This window comes from Pyxicephalus adspersus, chromosome 1 (genome assembly GCF_032062135.1).
Source record: "Pyxicephalus adspersus chromosome 1, UCB_Pads_2.0, whole genome shotgun sequence".
NCBI classification, from domain to species: Eukaryota; Metazoa; Chordata; class Amphibia; order Anura; family Pyxicephalidae; genus Pyxicephalus; species Pyxicephalus adspersus.
In genome coordinates this window covers 54753892-54763798 of record NC_092858.1, presented here as the reverse complement: position 1 = coordinate 54763798, position 9907 = coordinate 54753892, and positions in this window count along the sequence as shown.

The following is a 9907-nucleotide window of genomic DNA, read 5'->3' as shown; positions in this document are numbered from 1 at the left end:
GGCACTGCTTTTCCATCACTCCCCCACTGCTGCCAGTAGCTGTTCACAGCTATGAGTAACTTAAATTCTAACTTACACAATGGATTCCCAATGAGAATGTTGCTGCTTGGTGATTGGCACAGTATTGCCACATACGGTCCCTTATACCTGACAGCAATGGTTAGTTTAACCTATTTCAGCAGCTGAACAGAGCAATGGAAGAGCAAACAATGTGCTGCTGGAACGTTGGGTACCATGTCCATTTTTGGAGTAGGTGATCTAGGTAAGGGCCTAGATGAATGACTTCCACCCGTCTGTATTACTAAAATTGCAAGATTTTTGTTGATATGGCCTGTCTGACCTCTGCCTCCACACAACTAATGATATTCAGTACCTCCCCGATACTGTAAACAAGGAGAGTTACATGGAAAGGAAACACTAAATGTGCACGTCAACCTTTACTGCCTAACTCACCCACAAGCAATCCGCAAATTAGGTTTTATAATTAAACATATGTTTGTAAGTGTTAGTACTGTGTTATATATATTTCGTGGTGGGGGTGACATAAGTTGTCTTGCCTAAGGCACCTAAAGGTCAGAGATGACTGTGTGTGTGTGGTGTGTAGTCCTGCCTAGGGCACATAAAAGGTCAGACATGACCCTGTTGTGGATTAAAGTAAGCTTGTTGCTATTGTTTACATGGAAAAAGCACAGCTTAAAAAAGACAGTATTGAAAGAAATATGTAGGCTACCATTGCTGCCCTCCTACCAATATTAGTTGCCTTGCTATCCCTGACTTCAGTAGTTCAGTCACTGACTGGGACAAGAATGCAGATTGAAATGTCAGAGCGTAGTCAAATCTACTCATATTTCCCAAATAATTACTCATAAAGTGTTTAGGCGATTGTATTAGCATGATATACAAATGTTTTCTCAAAAAGAGGTCAGCAGCCATATCCATACAGCACCTAAAACAGTTCAGAAAATACTTTGCACCTGAATGCAATATACAGGACCTGCAAGTTTCAGGGAAGCAAATTACCCTTCAAAGACAATTCAAATTCATTAGGCTGTCTTGGAACAATAATGTTGACATATTGCATCCCCTATTTAAATGCAGGATATGTTCTGCGGCTTTTATTACTGAACTGTATTTCCTGTAATCCATAGTTTTGCTATCTGCTTTCTTCTAGTAGTTGATCAAGCTTGTCTCCTTCTTAACAGACATGTATTGGAACCTCATGGAGTATTATAAAACAATTAAAGTAAGACAAACCTGTAGGAAATAAAGAGATGGGAACAGCCAGTAAGAATAGGAAAGGCCTATAAGGCTAAGGACTGCAACTCTCTAGACTAACAGGTGGTTTAGCTAGTCTGCTTTCTATGTATTACATAGGACTGAGTTGTATTCATATTGCAGACTGTATGCTTTATCCTCAAATAGAACACTGTCTGGTCATATGGCAATTACAGTGGGTGCTAAGTCATGCACACATTGGAATGAGTCAGACATGAGTAGTTAATTCTTATCCAACTACTAAAATCCTATATATGTTCTAGTCAAATGTTTAACATACATTAGATATTCACAAGCTCCTTCCAGATATGCAGTTACTTACACACTACTGTATAAAATATAAACTCACTGGCATTTTTACAGTACAGCAGGGTTCAGGGAAAGTAAAAAAAAAAATAGAAAAACCTAATTTAATATTTAAATTAAAACAGGGTAGAACAAAAACTATCCCTGTAATAAATTAGTCCCAGTTGTGTTAAAGGGCAGTTAGGAAATCTTTATGTGCAATGCTGAGCATTTTGTTAGGATACAAATCATATTACCAAGAGAAAAAATAATAATTTGGGATTATATTAGAGAATATGAAATCAATCTGCCATGCTCACAGCATATGCCACATGATAACTGGCATTATTTCTAAGACCACCTATGGTCATGGTATTAGTAAAGTAAAGTAGAACCTGTGTGATGTTTAGTTTGCACCGGTTATAAAGATTGGCCAGGTTGATCTAATACGGTTTTTCCAGTTTTGTATCTTTTTTTGGTATCTCATAGCTGCTTTTCTCTTCCAGTCTTTACAGCTTCTTCCTGCTTTCAAGCACTTGCCCCAGCTTTGGCTGCCCACCATTGCTCTGAATCGGCTTTCTAACAATGATCACAATAGACCATCCTTGTGCAATATGTGTGGGTATGGCCTGGCATGTCAAAGGGAAATAAAACAGAAGCACACTAGGAAGATAGTTTTACCCCCTGAAATACCTATATGGCAGGATCCAATCTCCACATCTAATTTTATGAAAAATAAAAAGATTAAATAACAACTTTAGAAATAACAATAGCAGGTTAAAATTAAGTAAGATTTAGGAATTTTTGTTTAAACGTTCTTTATGTCCACAGTGATCATGCCAAAACGATATCTATGTCATCTGTATATGGTACTGTGAGAGTTGGATACAAAATCATTTATGTATTTCTACCATAATGCTAGAGTAAGACTTCTGTATGCTATAGTGATTGTGAAAGCCATTTCTTTTATACTACTATAAGTAGTTCTAATGTAATAAAAAATTTTGTGACATAGGAACATCTCTAAAGCATGAATAAGTGGAAGTGAAGCGTGAATACAGGTGAGCCCCTCCGGTATTATAAATGCTATTGTTGTTATGCTGCTTGGCTCATTTCATTATATGTGTAAATTCCAATAACTAGGTAAATCATTCACAGAGTCATTGGCAGATATGGTATCAACAGCAGACAATTTGTTAAGTAAGTACACCAGCATTGTTTTCCATGTCACACCAACTGTGTGCAATCAGTTGCTAGGAATTAAAATACTGATTTTCACATTAACATTCTCAAGCCAATTTCCACTCAAAATGTAATCAGTAGATAAACAGAGCGCCAGTTAGGATAAAATCATTGTATAGAAATACAAAAACTATTGACATGTTATGAAGTTTGGAGACGGGATGTATTGGTTTGCTGGCTCCTAAAAATGTGGTTGCAATAACAAATCCAACTATGTGATAAAGAAACCCATCTGTTGATGACTTACCGACTACGTTTTTGTAATTTAAACTATTGTTCACTGAAAGTATAGTTCTGTCAATAAAATATGTTGTCTGGGGCCTAATCTTTGACTTAAGGGCTTAAAGAAAGATCAATATTGTATGAAATATCAGTTCAGTAACTATAAAGTCTAATCATAAAGATTGGCACAATAGTTGTTTTTTATTTTTTTTCACCAGGCTTTATTACTTCACTAGAATTTCTGTAAGAGTGGAGTTATGTGGAATGAGAAAAAGATGAAAATAAAAGACATAAAGTGCAAAGTTTATCGACCAGCTTTTGTACAATAGAAAAATTATTGATTCATAGTTAAAGATGTTAAATATTATTTGTGAAAAAACGTATTTAGATGGTAGTTCAAATACAATGAATCGTTATTTGTTTATTTGGCTATGATGAAATGTTGTTAGATTAGGATATTTCATAGTAAGCTGATATTTACAATCAATAAATATTTTTTTTTTATGGTTGTAAAACTAGATAAACCCATCACTTCAGGGTAATATTTTAATTATCTGTAATACAAATGCAGATAAAAAAGTGGACCAGATGCTGCAAGATTTTACTGCACTGAGCTGCAGTGATGTCACTTGGGCCTGATTATTTAAAACTCTCCAAGACTGGAGAGGATACACTTTCATCAGTGAAACTGGGAGATCTAGAAAACCTAGAATGGATCTGGTCCAGGACTGAAAACATTTGCTAATAAATAGCAATTTACTTACAAGAAATCCATCCCAGATTTGCTGGATTACCCATGTTCACAGATAAAAGTGTATCCTCTCCAGTGTTGAGGAGCTTTTTTCAATCAGGGCCTACATGTGTACATGATGGCCTTTATATGATGTACATTGTGATCAGTTGGTAAAATAAAAAAGTTTACGTTTTAAGATTTGTCCTATTAATTTAGGTATTGAGGTATGAAAAATAGAAGTATGAATTAGATTCTGAAAGAATAAATGTTACCACTGTATTATAACAGACTCTGCTGGCTATGGGTTATATATAAATTTGTAATCTCAGAAGTAATAAACGTTTTTAATGGAATTTGAATTTATGTTTTATGTTCAGTAAAGCTTGATTGTATAGTATCTCCTTGCTGATTTCAGAGTTACTATTGTCTTTCTAGATAAGCAGAAAATCTTGTAGATTTAGTAAATCTTCTAGAGAAGACAGAAAAGTCAGGTAATGTATTTCTTAGAACTTTTAATAATTGTTATTAATCATTACAAGATTTATTTATATTTAGTCCAGATATTGATTTGTATTCTTTCTTTTCATTCTTCTGTTCCATTCTTCCTCATTAATCAGCAGAGCCCCCCTCCCTTCCTCACACACAGCAACAATACCACTAAGAGGGTAATTCTGGATAACAAAGTGTCAGAACAAAACAGGATAAATAGTATGGTAGATAATAAATAGGTAGACTAGTTTGTCTAAACCTAATTGTGCATGCTTTTTTTAATCCTTGGTAGGAATGCTATTAACTAGAAGATAACCAAAACATGAACACATTTAAAGTCAGGTTATGTAAAATTCAATGAACAATACAGGTGAATATATAGATAACACACACATCTTCATTCTGCTGATCAAATGCTGGAAAGTCCCAGGTATAAAATACCTATCATCTTCTTCTGACGCAGTGTAGGAAATACCCCAAATATCAAATATGTTGTTGAAACTGCCTTTTATGCCCTTTATCACCATAGCTGGAAATCTAAATAACTGGTACCATACAGATTCCAGTAGTATGTAAACACTCTTTACTTCCAGCCTTCATGCATAATTGTTGTTGAAGGGACACCTTTACTTATTGCTGATTATTTTAAATTCTTCTGTAGCCTGGTTTGTTGATCGGTAAATTGCCTATAGTGTGCTATTTTTTTTTATTAAGTTGTTCCTATTTCTAGTTACCCAACCATAAAGTGTATAGAATAAAACCTGAAAAAAATCTATGAAATCATTTAATTTAAAGAAAGGAAAGCTAAATTAAAAAACGGTAATCTGATTACATTTGTTTTATCATAAAGCACAAAATGGTCAACTCTTTCAGAAGAATTTTCTTGCCATTTACAGTTGACCTGCAACTGCCCCAAAACACTCTTGTAAAGGCTATTTAACTACCTGATTGTAAGCAGCATGTTGCAAGATTTACAGAAGAGATTTATAAGATATGGATTACCAATGGGCTTCATCCACCAAAACTTTGCAGATATACCTGTTTTCCTGAGTGGTCATTGGACCCTTTCCTTTCATATACTGACACTACTGGTAGTTTTCCAGTCACAGTTTTGCTTTGAGGTTGCTGAGGTCAGTTGACTACCTTAATGACCAGGTTAAATCATCAATGGGTTTTGTCTTCTCTGAATGGCACAAGCATATTCCAAGATGATGAAGCCAGGGATTCATAGGCTCAACCTGTAAAAGAATGGTTCAGAGAGCATGAAACATAATTTTTACACATGGATTTGACACCACACTCCAGTCCTTAACCCCATTGAGACTCTATGGGTTGTGCTGGTGAAGACTTTACATACCATCTATCTCTGCCATTGTCAATACAAGATCTTAATGAAAAATGAATACAACTCAGGACAGAAATAAATGTTGTGACATTGCAAAAGCTTATCGAAACATGACCATAGCAAATGTGTGTCGTAATCAAAGCTAAATGTAGTTCAACAAAATATTAGACTTGGCCAAGTAGTATATACCAGACCTGCCATAATGTAGGGGTTGTATTAGGTAACATACATGGAGGGCCACTTGTTCTTTTAACAGTTCAATAGCAGATTCCAGCTTTACTCTTTGTATTTACTGTGGCACTAAACCTCACAATTGAGTTGTTTGCCACTTTTGCAATAAACATTTTCAGTGTTGTGTAGTTACTCAATTTTGAAAATAAAATTTTAATGTGTAGCATTCAGTCTTATCTCATGTTACCAAGAACAGTGCATGCTTAGTGATCTTCTTAGACAGATAGCTATACTACCAACACCAGCTACAATCTTTTCCTCCACTGTTATTTTGAATAATTTAATGAATGGCATACAAATTGATCCTTTAAAATTGTTTTTTTGTTCATAAAATTCTCATGGTAAAATTCGCTTACCAATTGTCTATAAAAAAAAGTCTTGTCGGATAATTTTGAATCTTCCCAAATCGGTTGAAAGATACCTCATTCCCCTTTTTTCATAGAAATATATATATATATAGTAATTGGATATATCTATGTGTACAAGTAATAAGCAAAATAGATTATTTATTTATTTTCACATACCAGACACTCACAGGATTGAATTAGACATATACATGAAATCTTTAATACAGTAATTTTAAAAACATTCTCTCTATTGTTCATGTTAATATTATTTAATGTGCATTGTTGCATAAACATGAGATAAAAAAAGAACATGTAGCATAATCTTTATGTAGCACGCAGGTTTTACCATATAAATTAATGAGTTAGAAGGTATTTAATTACCTCTTGAATGAGTTTGCATTTACTTGTTGGAACTACCATACTGAACAAAAATTTATCCTATAGATCCTTTACCTATAGTACTTCAATGATTTATGATCCATGAATCATTTCTTAGAACACATTTCCATAATTAAAGATAATAATGGTAATATACAGATCTAGGCAAATTAAATCAAATAAATGAAATGTTTTTATTATCTAGGAAACACTGCAACTATCTCAGACTCAAAAGGCTCACCTACTTGACCCTTACATTTATTCGGCTGTTTCCTAAAACCAGTGCTAGGCATCATCTTGTCTCTGCTTGACACATCACACATGATGTCTGTGCTGGGACAATGTTATTTAGCAAGAAAGCGAATGTGCAACCCCTATCAATGGTAATTACTTGATGTGCTAACTTTTTTGTGGGTGCTAACTTTTTTATGGGTCCCCCTCTTGCTGAAGCTCTCAAGGCTTTTTCTGCCTTCCTCTCAGTCCAACAATGCATGAGCTTTAAACACCCCAGACAGGTTAACCTAATTAATGGTTGTAAATAACTTTTCTGAATGCATCTGAATGAATGAATGTAAAGCATAAGGACACCTAAGCATAATGTGAAAGAGCCGTTTAATACGGTTATACACTTTCAGTCCAGCACTGCCCCCAACAGTAATCAATTTTGGTGCTAGATACTGTCAGTTGTGCAAAATGTTTGAACCAATTTCTCTGTGCCCAGGCAGACTGATTTGGATATCATATTTGGATGTCATCTTTTTCAAGCTTGTGCTCAGAAGAAGAGTAAATGACCTAGAAGACTGTGGAAGGTGGAAATGAGTTACTGTTTGGAGAGCTCTGGAGTGAACCTGAGTATTTCAGCAAGGAAATCAGGCCAAGCCATTTAATTCTTTTGCTCCAGTTTCACTATTGGTACACACACGGCCTTGCTCTATACTGCAGTTAGACATCGTGCCCACTATGCCTACACCTAACATATAATCCACAGTACATTTCTGCTTACAGAACTCACTTTATAGTCATGTTTGTCGTCTGTATACTAACTTAAGTTTTAAATAAACTTCCTATTTACTTGTTTTTACATATAACAATGTACTGATGAGGACATCTGTGTCTGATTTCTTTAAATGTAGGGAAGCCTAAGGTAATAAATCACCAGAAATGAAAAGCCTACTATACAGGTTGTCTAAAATTTGCCTTTTATTTCAGTAAACTCAGAAAATCAGTAAGCTGATCATGCCAAGCAGGGCATTAAAAGTCTGGGGGCATTTTGTGCACCAGTTGTGGATAGAGAAAATATGCGATGCCATATTCTATACAATTACTAATTGTTCATGTAGCAAATACATATGTCATATTATTTAGAGAAAGTGCTGCGTGTCATTAGGTACACTCACGGAATAAAGCAGCTTCTGTACTATTGCAAAGTACATCCCAGGTATGTGTCTAATCATATACCTACCAGACTGCTTATAAGCTGATTGTCATTCTACAAGGTCCAAAAAAATCATTTTTTAGGCAATATTTGTCCCAATAGTTGGTTGTATATAAACCCTTTTACAAAACTCTCTGGCCTTAGGCAGTGTACATGTTCAATATGTGTTACTGAAATGTTTTTTCCTGTTTATTTCCTGTTTATGAGTGACAGAAGAATGAATGAGCGTTGTACACACAGCGCTGTTCTGTTTTAGAGAGGGAAGGGGGGAGAACGAGTGAGCGGCACCCTGTTGTGCTCTACTCTATTGACTTGCATTGCGGTCATTCATGGATCTGTCAGGACAGATACAGGAACCACATCAGGTGATCGCTGTACACATGTCAGATTCTTGCCCGAGATAAGCAGAACCGTTCCTCTTGGGAAGGAACCCTCTGACAAGTTTACATAGTGTTACACAAGGTATAGGTAGGAGTTTGCATTTTCTTCCAATTTCCAAAAATATACTGGTAGGCTTCCTGCTTTCCTATCATATTAATGATGTACTTATAGTAGGGCAATTGGAGTGAAAGCTATTTTGAGAAACATTGACATTTTTTAAACACAGAAGTAGTAAGATACCAGCATATAAACATAAATAAAAAATAAGCCCTAGTGAGTTGCTTAAGGCAAGCCTGAAAAATGAAAACTTTTTTGCAACAAATACATTTTTAATTTTTGAAAACCTATAACACAATACCAGATGGAAATCCCCATCATTATGCCAACTGTGATTAAAAATCATTATTTCTAAGCCAACTGCAACTTCTCTCAGCATGATATTAGCAAACTTTTGCATGCAGACAATACAGAAGTTCCCAAACCATGCCTAAGTTCATTGTTTTAAACTTGCAAGAGAATCTAGTAAAAAGCCATTTCAAAGAAAACCTTGATTTAAAGATATGCAACACATGTACTACTAATGTAGTACTGGTTTACTAATCTCTATCTAGATAAACAGGTCATTGTGGAATATTTGTTTACCCTTACTTTGTTTTACAATGGTTGGGACAACTAAAAAGACCAATGAAATGGGGAAAATTCAAGGGATCCTATGTATATGAATGGCCCATTGCCCTAACCAAAAACAGCCGAGTATAAAAATATGCCCAATGTGATTGTGTATTACAGCAAGGAACCTTTATAGATACATTTACAAATCTACTGTTTATCAAAAAGGTAAAACAAATAGTAAAAATTAACCTATCCTATGCTGTGCACCAAAGACTACATTATCAAGGTGATCCCACAAAATTATTCCAGTTCCCAGACCTAACATATGCAAATCTTTATGTTAAGTTCATGCAGGCTAAGTAATTTGTACAGGAATTACAGGTTTGTATTATCTCTTGGAGACCACAGTACTGACAGTCTTTTTGTCCAGGATATTTGTGTCATTTATATTCAGGCATTATCCTGGTTTAACATGAGGTGTTGAATCATAGATATAGACACTGACATGTAAATCTGTGTGTCTGTCCTGTTCTTGGCTGTTAACAGAAGTCCAGCACAGTTCTACCCCCTGCTACCTTGTAATTTACTATAAAGACACAATGTTGTAGTCTAATCAGAATGGAAGAGAATATTCAGAATATTAATTGTCCTGCAGCAGACTGATGACTTTAGTTTAGCTAAGGCATGGCCAATTGACTGGAGTTTTAGAGGCGGTTACTGTGAACCACCCAAATCATTAGACCAATGATTTGGTGAGGTGAACACCATTGGTGGTCTTGTTACAGTGGCATTTATCAAGTGGTGGGGTATTTTAGGCTGCCAAGTCTTCGAGGTGATGTCTTTGAAGCCGGAAAAATGGGTAAATGTTAGGATCTAAGCTTATGTCACAAGGGTTGAATTGTGATGGCTGTATGGTTCATGATAGGAATTGC